This window comes from Callospermophilus lateralis, chromosome 11, assembly GCF_048772815.1.
Source record: "Callospermophilus lateralis isolate mCalLat2 chromosome 11, mCalLat2.hap1, whole genome shotgun sequence".
In the NCBI taxonomy this organism is placed as follows: domain Eukaryota; kingdom Metazoa; phylum Chordata; class Mammalia; order Rodentia; family Sciuridae; genus Callospermophilus; species Callospermophilus lateralis.
Genome location: NC_135315.1, coordinates 32,043,969 through 32,056,529, shown reverse-complemented (window position 1 = coordinate 32,056,529; position 12,561 = coordinate 32,043,969).

Here is a 12,561-nt window from a genome sequence, read left to right as displayed (position 1 = left end):
AAGAAACAGGCAAGATTCAAGAAATGAGGAGGGAATCCAGGAGTTGGAACCTATAAGCCACTTCCTGCTGCAGGAGGTAGAGGACCCATTCCTTCCTGGAATCTCCGAGTTTCACAAGAGTCCAGGCCCTGATTCCAAGGGAGCCCTCTCCAATACAAGGGACTTCTGTCACTTTGTCTGCCCCAGGGGTTTTGTCATCAGGGACCCCTAAGGAGAAGAATGGGGTGGGTCTTTGGGAAGAGAAGGAGAAAAGAGGCAAAACAACAGCTTCCACTGTCCCATGAGCCTAGAATACCCTCCCCACAACCAACCCTCCAACCACACTTTTGGACTGTAGGTTCCAAAATTTTTGCCAGGCTTAAATCTGTTCCAAATTAGTAAGGCATGGCAGACTGAGTTTTTTTTTTTTTTTTTTTTTTTTTGGTGATTTTGCCCTTTGTGGATAAGTCCCAATGTCTAGGAGATCTGAAATACAACAAGGAATCAAGCCAAGGCTAGAAATAGGAGTAAGTTGCAAAGTAAGTGAGGAGGCCCTCCAGAGGATCCAGAGCAGAGGGATGGAATGAAGGGGTGGGGGATCATAATATAGGGTTGTGATCAAGAGCAGAAGCTTAGATTCTGACAGGGCCAGGTATAGCAAATCTAAGATGAGCTACTTGGAGCTGTGTGACCTTGGGCAAGGTATATAACCTCTCGGGTCTCTTTCCTCAGCTGTAAAAAAAGGACACCAATAACTCCAACATAGTATAGATTTGATTCAATTCATACAAAATGTCTATCACGGAGCCTGATATACAATATAAACCCTCAAATCTAATGCTTCCCGTCTCCACCTGGTCTTCCTTCTTTCCTGTCTCAGTCATGGCAACATTGGTTTGCTCAAAGGTATCCCTTGAAAGACCTGCAAATGAGCTGACTGCCATCTTCCACGGCTTCCTCACCTCGGAGATTTTTTTTTTTTTTTTAACCTGGTATGGAAACAAAAGCTTCATTACAGAAATGAGAAAATTTGATGGGAAACATCTGAGAAGCAGCTAATGGAAGGTTGGATCTAGATGTGACAGGGAGGTTTTCGGTTAAACCCTGGGAAGAACCACCAAGCTGGAAGACACGTGCCTATCTGGGGATGGTACATCCTGCTTGGAGAAGTGTTCCATCGCACTTCTCTTCCCCATATTAACTGCTTCCAGAGAAGGCTCCTGTATAGCTGCAATTTCATCCTCCTGATAATCAGGGAGTTAGTTCTTCCGAATAGCTAGCTGCAAACCTCTTCTTTCATTTCCAACAAGAAAGGGGAAGGCACCACCACCTACCAAGGTTGTCTGGAGAAGAGGCCTGACATCCTTCTAGACCAGGTCGCTCCAGAAGCTGTCCTCATAATTGCATCTGCTCTCACAGGGCGTCTTGGACTCAGGGTCTGAGGGAGGAGTCCCACAGAGCGCAAGACAAATGCGGGTGTTGTCATGGCTGGATCATGCAGGCCTAGCATTCGCTGCCCTCCACTTTGGGGGCCTAACCTCCTTTTGCCAGCTTCTGGGCATCCTCTCAGCCTCCTTCTCCCTAGATCTTGGAGCCAGGGCTTGGGCCCCCAGGGCAGGGGTGGGGTAGGGAGGGCAGACAAACAACTCTTGGGCGTGTTGGCCCCGCCCCGACTGGAGCATCGCCGAGCTGGGATTGGTTGGTATCTCCTGGGTTCTGATTGGTCGGATGTCGGTCAGGCTGCTCATTCACAGCTTTACTACTGTGCCTACCTTCTGCGCTCCGACAATAGTTGTACTCATTCTATGTAAATAGGCAAGATTCAGTTCCATTGTTTTCGCAGATCATGTGCTGTCAAATGCAAAGTTGGTTCCCTCAAGGATGTCTGAATCTGTCCGTTTATTGCATCCTACCTCCAAATCCCTCACGTGCAAGAGATCTGGAAGAGGCCTCTGGGAAACTGTGGAGGGCTGCGTTTTGCACACCCAGGCAAGGCTATGGCTTATCCTGGGAGGTCGGTGGTTCGCTAGGGTGGCCTTTTTTTTTTTTTTGTCAGCACCAGTCCTTTCTACTATCTATACTTATGTCACATTTCTTGCCTTTGATCACACTGTTCCACGTGTGAGGAATGCTTTTTCTTCTCATTCACCTATCACCTACTACATTTTATTTATTAATTTTCCGGGGATGGAACCCAGGGGGCACTTTGTCACTGAGTTACATCTCCAGCCCTTTTTATTTTTTTATTTTGAGAAAGGGTCTCACTAAAGTTGCTTAGGGCCTTGCTAAGATGCTGACTGAGGCTGGCCTCAAACTTGGGATCCTCCTGCCTCGGGTTCCCAAGTTGCTGGGATTACAGATGGGCATCACTGGCTGGCCTTCATCTACTTCCAAAATGCGGTTAAATGCTATTTTAACTAGGATCTCCCTTAGAGGAAAAAGCTGATGGCGGGGCTTAGGCAGAGAAAACACAAAGTGAACATTAGGGAAGGAAAATTGTTTTTATTTGGAAATGTTTCCAAATTTACAAAAGTTTGAAAAATTGAAAATACTACAGTAAACACATATGTAACCTTTATCCAGATTTAATGAGTTGACATTTTATCCCTTGCTTAATCACTTGTGGGCTCTATATACCTAAATTTTTTCGGGACTATTTCAGAGTTGGGTACCTATAGTCCCTCCCCTAAATACTTTCCTGTGTGTTTACTAAAAATAGGGAAATACTTGTGGGTTGGGGCTGGGGCTCAGTGGTAGCCCACTGCCTGGCATCGATTCTCAGCACCACATATAAATAAATAAAATAAAGGTCTATCAACAACTAAAAAAAAAGTTTTAAAAATGGAGAAATACTCTTACATAGCCCATTTATTAATTTTATATATTTATATTTTTTGTATTTAATCTACCATCCATAATCCAATTTTATCAACATTTCTTTTCTCCTCAAGTATAAGATCAAGTCTAGGGCCAGGTACCACATGTCATTGTCATGTTTCTTTAGTCTTCTTTTTTTTTTTTTTTATTGGTTGTTCAAAACATTACAAAGCTCATGATAAATCATTTTTCATACATTTGACTCAATTGGATTATGAACTCCCATTTTTACCCCAAATACATATTACAGAATCACATCGGTTACACACTCACCTTTTTACATAATGGCATGTTAGTGATTGTTGTATTCTGCTACCTTTCCTATCCCCTACTCTTTAGTCTTCTTAATTCTGGAACATTTCTATATCTGAAGAATTTTAAAGATATCCCTGCCTTATTTTTTTACTAGAACATTCCTCATTTTGTCTTTGTCTGACATTTTCTCATGAAGTTATGCATTGTTATGCATTAGCTAGAATACTGCATAGCAATGTGTCCCCAGGATATCCCATCTGGAGGCATGTGATGTCCCTGTCTCCCACATGTGACATGAATTTGGACCATCCAATCAAAGTGTTGTCTAATTTCCCCACCATATGAAAGCCTTCCCCTACACATAACTAATCAGCAGTCTGAAGGGAGACACTAAGAACATCCAAATATCCTATTCTTCATTAAGATTTCCCCTGGTTCAGGTGTGGTGGTGCACGCCTGTAATCCCAGTAGCCGGCGGCTGAGGCAGGAGAATCTCGAGTTCAAAGCCAGTCTTAGCAAAAGCAAGGTGCTAAACAATTCAGTGAGACCCTGTCTCTAAATAAAATACAAAATAGGGCTGGGGATGTGGCTCAGTGGTTGAATGCCCCTGAGTTCAATCCCGGTACCCACCCCTGCCAAAAGAAAAAAAAAAAATTTCTTCTGAGAAGTAGCATCCATTAATGTTCTGATTCAATCTTTACCATGATGATCAAAAAGAGAGTAAGGAGGAGCTTAAAGAAGATAGAAACAGGGGCTAGGGTTGTGGCTTAGTGATAGAGTGCTCACCTAGCACGTCGAGGTGCTGGGTTTGATCCTCAGCATCACATAAAAATAAATAAAATAAGGGCATTGGTCCAACTACAACTAAAAAAAAAATATTAAAAGAGAAAAAGAAGACAGGAACATATCAGAACATCAAGAGACAGCAAATAGCCCAATCCACAACAATCTAAGCACTGAAATAAATAATAATAATAAATGTTAAACTGTTGAAGGAAAATGATAATCCATAAAACTATGCATAAATGAATGCTTAAATCCTCCTGCTTCTTTAAATCTCAGTCCAGCCTCTGTGAACCAGCCCCACAGTGGAAGGTAGGTCATCTCTGCTACTGTCCCCAACTCTGCTTGTTCTCTGACCTGCCACACTATTGTAACATTTGCATGGCTAGGAAAGAGAACTGAACTGAGCCCTGGGCTCTGTCTCCTCCTGTCCCAAAGGGAGCAAGACCTTCAAGTTTAAGTGGATGGTTCAAGGCTGAGGATCTGGCCCCCAGAAACTCAGTCCTGCCATAGCCGCAGGGTCCTCTTGCCCTAAGGAACACAAGGGAGGGGGATCTGTTTTCTCTCTTTTTAAAAGAATATATATTTTTTAAGTCTTAGGTGGACACAATATCTTTATTTTACATTTATGAGGATTGAACCCAGTGCCTCGTGCATCCTAGGTGAGTGCTCTACCACTGAGCCACAACCCCAGCTCTGTTTTCTCTTTTAAAGAGACACCTGAGCTGGGCACGGTGGCAAACGCCTGTAATCCCAGCGGTTTGGGAGACTGAGGCAGGAGGATGGTGAGTTCAAAGCAGCCTCAGCAAAAGCAAGGAGCTAAGCAACTCAGTGAGACCCTGTCTCTAAATAAAACATAAAACATGGCTGGGGATGTGGCTTAGTGGTCAAGTGCCCCTGAGTTCAATCCTTGGTGGAGAGAGAGAGAGAGAGAGAGAGAGAGAGAGACCTGATAAATGAAAAGCTCAAAGCTGTTGCTCAGCCCTCAGGATTCTTCATTTACCATTTTGAAACGTTGTTTTACAACCAGAGTGAAGTTATTTCACCAAAGAGTAGGACATTTTTGCTGTTTCCACTAGTGCCCAGAGACCCCCTTCCTCTTCTTCTTCTTTCCCTGGCCAATAGTGACCCAGTAGAGGGATCCCCTCCAAGCCAAAAGAACCCCTCCCCAGGACACCACAGTACTTATGGAATCTGCTCCCCCAAGTCCCACTCAGGAATATTCATCCTTCCCCACTCCCAACCTCCTCTGAGGGTCTGAACTTCTGGACTCTTGATCTCAAAGATTACTCAGAACTAAAAGAAGGACAATAAGGAAAACAGGCACCAGCCAGGCGTAGGGGCACATTCCAGTATACCAGCTACTCAAGAGGCTGAGGCAGGGTAAGGTTTATAACTTGCTCCATACTTATTGTGGGACCTTAGGCAACTTAGTTGACACCTGTGTGACTCAATTTCTGAATCTCTAAAGCCTGGCTCTTAGGGTTTTTCTGAAGATCAAATGAGTAAGACATGCAGAAGTCCTTAAAACAGGGCCGGACACATTGTAAATGTTCAAGAAACTTTATCATCTACTATTATCATTTTAAATCTAGTGAAAGCCCAGTCAATATTCTCTTTGCCATTTTAGAGATAAGGAAAATGAGATTCAGAGAGATTAAGTAATGAGCCCTCGGTAGGTCACCGAGTTAGGAACTGGTGCAACAGGGATTTATTTGTACCATGGTCTTATTGGCTCTAAGGTCCCGGCACTTAGCCACTACTTTATGTTCTGGGGGTTTAGAGGGAGTTCAGAACGAAAGAGGCATCCACTGTTGCCGGCCAGACTGAAGCTCTTAACCATGGACCAGCAAGCCTGCCTCAAGCCTCTGAAAGTGTTTGTAGCAAATACTTAACTCCAGGCCATCTTTACCCACAAACTGCTCCGTTGAGTGGCTGGGGTTCTTCATGCCTCAGTTCTTGATATTGTTTGGGAAATTAAAGTACATTTGACTGTCAATTTGTGATTATTGTCCTTAAAAAGCCCTCGATGCCTCCCCACCACCTGCTGCAGTTCTTCCCTTTGTTCCAAACAGTTCACTGTCATGCCTTCCTTATCTTTCCAGGCTTACCTAGCTGCTACCCTCCACCCACCCTGTAATCGCCATCTACCCCACCATTCTGGCCACATAAGATAGTCACTCACTTACATTCAAATCCCTACCCACTTGCCTTTGCTTAAGCTGCACTCTGGAGGGGAACACTCTTCCCCCTCATTTGAATCATTTTCACTGCTCAAGGTTCAGCTCACATGCCAGCTCTTCTAAGGTGCCCTCTGTGGCTCCTCCCCTACCAGAACTAACCACTTCCTCTCTGTGGAGCCCCAGAGCTCCACGTGTCACATTTTAGCAAGCATCCCACGCCACCTTGTATTATTTTCCAGCTGCTTCACATCTACTTTCCCCTTAGACTTGGTGGTAGTGGGTGTGAAGGTGCTGCCTATTTTTGTCTTTGGGATCTTAGTATAAGCACAGGGAAGGTGAATAAAAATGTTTAATAAGAATCCAGGAGCGGGTCGCGCATGCCTGTAATCCCAATGACTCAGGAGGCTGAGGCAGGAGGATCTCAAGTTTCAGGCCAGCCTCAGCAACTCAGTAAGGCCCTATATCAAAATTAAAAGGGCTGGGAATGCAGCTCAGAGGTGGAATGCTTGTGGGTTCAATTCCCAATACGGAAAAGAAAAAGTCATGGAACTGGACTGAAAGTCTGTTAAACATAATTAAGGAAGAAAGTTACTTATGTTTAATCTTCGTCCTTCTAGTCATAACGATTTTGAAGATTGAATGTAGATACACCTGTGATTGTAAAGAAATGTACGTCCAAGTTAGGAAATTTGTAAAACCTAGAAAAATATTAATAACAAAATAAAAATTATAGATAAAATCCTCATTCAATAATTGTTAACATTTTGGCATATCTTCTAGTCTTTTCTATGTTTATAACTAACTAAATAAAAATAAATAGGATCATATTACATAGACTCTTTTGTAGCTTTCCTTTCCCATAATATTATATCGTGACTGTTTTTACAGACATTAAATATACTTTGAAACTGATTTTTTATTGTATTTTATTTTTTGTGGTACATGGGATTGAACCCAGGGGTGCGTTTACCACTGAGCCACAAACCCAGCCTTTTTTATCTTTTATTTTGAGGCAGGGTTTGCTAAGTTGCTGAAACTGGCCTCAAACTTGTGATCCTCCCGCTTCTGCCTCAGCTTCTTGAGTTGCTGGGATCACGGGTATGCATCACAGTCATGAGGACTGTCCCCAGGGAAGCCAATGTTACTGGTTACATGGGATTCCATTTATCTCTGCGAATCTCTACCCCTCCAATGCCTTGTAGAGAACGAGGTGGCAGCCTCAGTGCAGAAGGGCAGGAGATCCCTTCTGGTGGCCATGGGATTGCAAACCCTAAGCATCCACTTAATTATTATCCCCAAAAGGAACTGCCCCTCCACTGCCCCACCCCCTACCCCCACCATCCTCACTGCTTCCATGTTTCACCAGGGTGTTCTTTCAAATCTCCTAATGATATTACTGCTTCTTTGAAAGTTTCCTGAGTTTCTTGGTTAAATCAGTCAAGATGGAGAAAGGGACAGGATTATCTACATGCTCTGGTGTTTACATTTTGCTTTTCTACCTCGGGCCTTGATAAGCTGCCTAAGGTGGGTGCTAGGAGGAGTGGCTCTCATGGTGGCAGGGACAATGTGGTTGGTTCCAAATCTGCACCATTCATGTCCCGGCATTTGCCCAGAGCTGGGGAAATCTGGAAGGGAAATATCCTGTCTTCCATGGTCCTGCTCAGCCCACCCTTTATAATCCTGAGCCTAACAGCTCTCCATCATCCTCATCTTCACAGTGGATAATGATGTTCATTCCCAATCCTCTGAGCTTAGCAGAGGCCCAGACTCAACAAAAGGCTCCTTTCACCTTCCTGTTTACACTATGGAAACCCACAGTGTTCTTAGTGGGTTCTAGAGCGTGGGTGTGTGGGCAGGATGAGGACAGGAAAGGAAAGGATCTGGGAGTTAGGTGAGGGACTGGCTAGGAACGACCCTGTAAAGAGTTTGTGTTTGGGCTGGAGTTGTGGCTCAGTGGTAGAGCACTTGCCTAGTAGTATGTGTGAGGCACTGGGTTCGATCCTCAGCACCGCATAAAAAATAAAAATAAAGGTCCACTGCCAACTAAAAAGCATATTAAGAAAAAAACAAAAGAGTCAGCTTTCTGATACTGTAACAAATAACTGAGATAATCAATTTATAAGGGTTTTTTTTTTTAGACTCTGTTTCAGAGGTTCCTGTTCATGATCAATTGGCCCCATTGCTTTTTTTAAAAAAAAAAATATTTATTTCTTAGTTGTAGCTGGACACAATACCTTTATTTTATTCATATATTTTTATGTGGTGCTGAGGATCAAACCCAGGGTCTCACATGTGCAAGGCATGTGGCTCTACCGCTGAGCCACAACCCCAGCCTCCCCATTGCTTTTGAGCCTGTGGCAAGGCAACATGTCTTGGCAGGGAGTACATTTGCAGAGCAAAACTGGATGGAAGTGAAAGACAGGAAGAAAAGGGGACTGTTCATGGCATGCTCTCAGTGACCTGAAGATCTCCCGCTAGGCCTCACCTCCTCAGGCACCAAGCTTTTAACACATAGGCCTTGGGGGGACATTCCAGATCCAAACTATAATAGAGTTTTAATTTTATTTTCCAAGCAATGGAGAGTCATCCAACATCCATCCATCTATCTATCGATCGATCGATCGATCTATCTAGTACTGGGGATTAAACCCAAGGGTGCTTAAGCACTGAGCCACATCCTTAGCCATTTTTTTAAAAAATATTTTTAATATTTACTTTTTAGTTATAGGCGGACACAATATCTTTATTTTATTTTTACGTGGTGCTGAGGATCGAACCCAGGGCCTCACGCGTGGTAGATGAGTGCTCAAACTCTGAGCCACAACCTCAGCCCACATCCTTAGCCCTTTTTACTTTTCATTTTGAGACAGGGTCTTATAAAGTTGCTTAGGGCCTCACTAAGTTGCTGAGGTGGCTTTGAACTTGCAGTCCTCCTGCCTCAGATTCTCCAGTAGCTGGGATTACAGGCATGAGTCGCCACATCTGGCTAAGAAAAACAGCTAATGCTGAAGAGGATGAGTTGACAGGCGGGACCCTGATGGCAGGGCCTGAAATAGGACAGGATGTGGGAACGAACAGGGGGTGGATTCCAGAAAAAAAAAATCAGAAATTAGAAAGCCCTATGTTTACTGTGGAGTTTGCATGTGAGAGATGGGGAAGGCAGCATGTAGGTCAGGAGCTCAGGTGAATGGCAAGTGTCCTCATCCAGGATGGAGATTCTGGCAAAGGAGGGTGTGGAGATGATGAGTTCCAGGCTTGTCACGCTAAAAATGAGGTCGCTGTGGGACAGCATTTCCAATGGCTGGAATGTTCAAATTCTAGACTGGGGGCTTGAGAAAGGGAATGGAATGCAGAGAGGGGTCATCATTACATTCTACCTGAGGGCAGATGTATAATTATTAATAACAATACCAGGGCTGGGGATATAGCTGAGTTGGTAGAGTGCTTGCCTTGCATGCACAAGGCCCTGGGTTCAATCCCCAGCACCACACACACACACACACACACACACAAATAACAATACCAGCAGTTATGTAACAGGACAGGTGCTGTTTTGTGCTCTTCACATGTGTGGATTGTTTAATTCTTACCACAATTTTTTGAGGTTAAGTATTAGTGTTAGCCCAAATACAGAAGAGGAGTCTGAGGCACAGAGAGAGTTAAGTAACTGTCCTAAGGTCTTGCAGCATACAGGAAAAGCTGTCAGAGCTTGGTACCTGCTCCATGCTATTAACCTCTGTGAGCTCAACCTGGGAGAGGGGTTTGTAAGACAGAGGACTGAGACCTGGAGAGTCAGAGCTAAAGAAATGAAGGAGTAGGTAGAAAAACCAAGAAACTAGGAGCCATGGGGTGGAAGTAATTTCTTTGAGGCATTAAAAGGATCTGGGGCCATGCAGGAGCCAAGGAGTGGGTAAGAAAGGGGCCCAAGAGTTAAAACAATGAGGTCCCAGAGCCTCCCATTGAGAGCTGCCTCTGGAATGATGGGGAAGAAGGCCCAGTTGCAGGAAGCTGAGGAAACGGGGAGCATATAAGTGGGCTCATCTTGGAGGGTCTATTGATGAACAAGGAAGACAGCAACATGGCAGTGGTTTGACAGCAAGGCCTCCTCAAACGTTGGTAGGTCTGAAACAGGAAGAACAAGAACTAAGAATCTTCTGAGGGCAGACAGGAGGTTTGGCTAGAAAGCAATAGGGACATCTCACCCTCTGAGAAGAGCACAGATGGTAGGGACCTGGACCAGGCAGGAGCTGGGGGATAGATGGAAGTGGAGGGAAAGGAGGGACTGATAAACAGGACTTGGAAACCGACAGAATGTCCAGGAAGGGGTGGGGTAAAGGGTTGAGGCTTCCCACTTCTGGGGCCAGAGTGGCACTGAGACAAGAAGGAGGCTTGGGACAGAACAGCTGTAGGTGTGCTTTTAGCTTCCTTCAGCTCTTGGTGTCCAAAGGATTCTCAGGTGGAGAAGCTGTGCCAGTTGGCATGAGGGGCTGGAGTGTGGGAGGGAGATCAGGCCTGGAACCCTGGGGGCTCTGAGGCAGCTGTTGGAGTGGGAGAGGTTACACAAGTGGTAATACACTCATGGTGATTACAAGAGGTAATACCCATAAACTTACACAAGCAAGAGTGTCTATCACAGAGACTGGTTTTATTGATGACTATAATGATATTTGTACATTTTATGAGCAATTCAGTGGCAGGTGCAAACAGGGAAATCTCCAAGTTCACAGATACATTTTTGCAGTCTTGAAATGCCCAAAGTGGCAGGGATGAACTCCAGGGGGATCTTACCAGTAAGCAGAAAAGTGGCAGATGAACTGCACACAACATGGGAGAGGAGCCAGGAGTCAGCAAAGAGGCATGGGTCAGTCCCTCTAGAATAAGAATCTCTAATCTTGGGCTGGGGATATGGCTAAAGTGGTGGCGCGCTCGCCTGGCATGCGTGCGGCCCGGGTTCGAGCCTCAGCACCACATACAAACAAAGATGTGTCCGCCGAGAACTAAAAAAATAAATAAATAAATTCTAAAAAATTCTCTCTCTCTCTTTTTTTTTTTTTAAAAAAAAAAAGGTCCTCTTTAAAAAAAAAAAAAAGAATCTCTAATCTGAGCTCTAGGGATCATCTCCTGGACTTTCGAGGCTCCCAGAAATTGAATACACAACCAAGTGAAAGAGCACCAGCAAAGGAACGCAGAAGATTCTCAGAGGGGTATGGGAACCGCGTCCTGGAGCTCAGCTCAACGTGCTAACCTAATATTGGGTCTCTGAGGTTCCTCCCTGTTTCTCCAGGTTCCCAACTTGCTGAAATTTACCCTTGACATGCAAATGATGGAAACACATTGGTGTCTGTGGTACTTTGGTTTGTGGTTTTTTACCATCAGATGATTCTGTGGCTGAGCATGTTGATTCTTCTCAGGAAGGCTAGCAGTTTGCAAGCCTTTAGAGGAGGGGAGAGGGAGCTATTCCTCTGAGTCCCTGCCTAGAGGGGCAAATGGGTCTCTAAGACAGGCTTTTGCAGAAGGGTCCCAATCCTTTGAAAATTGTTGGGAGACAGAGCTGGAATTGATCGGGCCTTCACCCTCCTCAGATTCCTAAGTAGTTCTTCTTGTTTGGTAGTTACCCCCTGCCCCATCCTACCACCACTAAATTGGAGTTGGAAACCAAAGCACATGGAAAAAGAATAGCCAAAGTAGTTTTCCCGTTTATTAAACAAATCTTTCTAGGGCTCAAAAGTCCCTTAAGTGAGGAGCAGGGCGCCAGAGAAGAGATGGGTTGATGGCAAGTGGTACCCGACAGTGTGAATGCGGAATAGCTTTGATTTCCTGCCCCACCCCACCATCTCCTCTGACCTCAGCGTTTTGTTTTCCTTGCCAGGGCCCTAACTCCCAGGGAGCCGTCCCTCCCCGACACTCCTCCTGTTCCCAGCCCCAGGTACGCGTCCACATGCTGCACCCTTACCGTGGGTTTCTGGTCTACACCTCCAATCTCATGGATCAGCTCTGCTCCTAGGCTCCCCCCATCCAAGTTTCCGAGGTTCTGTGTCTCCCCTCCCCACCACCTCCACGCGCTGCTCCCTTACCGGGAGGGGCAGTGCGCTCCGCACTCCGCTCTAACCGGGAGACTGAGGCTCCCCGTAAGCCAGGGAATCATGCAGCTGGTATGGGGTGGACACGGAGGGGATTGTCCTAATCTTCACCCGGCACCCCCAGCCTCCCGCAACCGCGCTGGTTTCGGGACCCCCATTTCTGCTTCCCTCTTCTCTGGAGAGGGGTCGGGCACCCGGGAGGGTCTGGGGGCACCTCACCCTGGCTCCCGCCCCCGCTGCAGCCCCGCTCCTCCCTGCACGGCCCCACTTGTGGCCCCGCCGGCAGCCGCGCAGGGACAGCTGCATTTCTCGCCGCCCGCCGCTAGGAAGCTGGCCTCGCCTCGCATTCTCCGCCTCCCCGCGCCCAGCAGCGCCGCGGAGCCCGGCCCGCCGCCGCCGCCGCC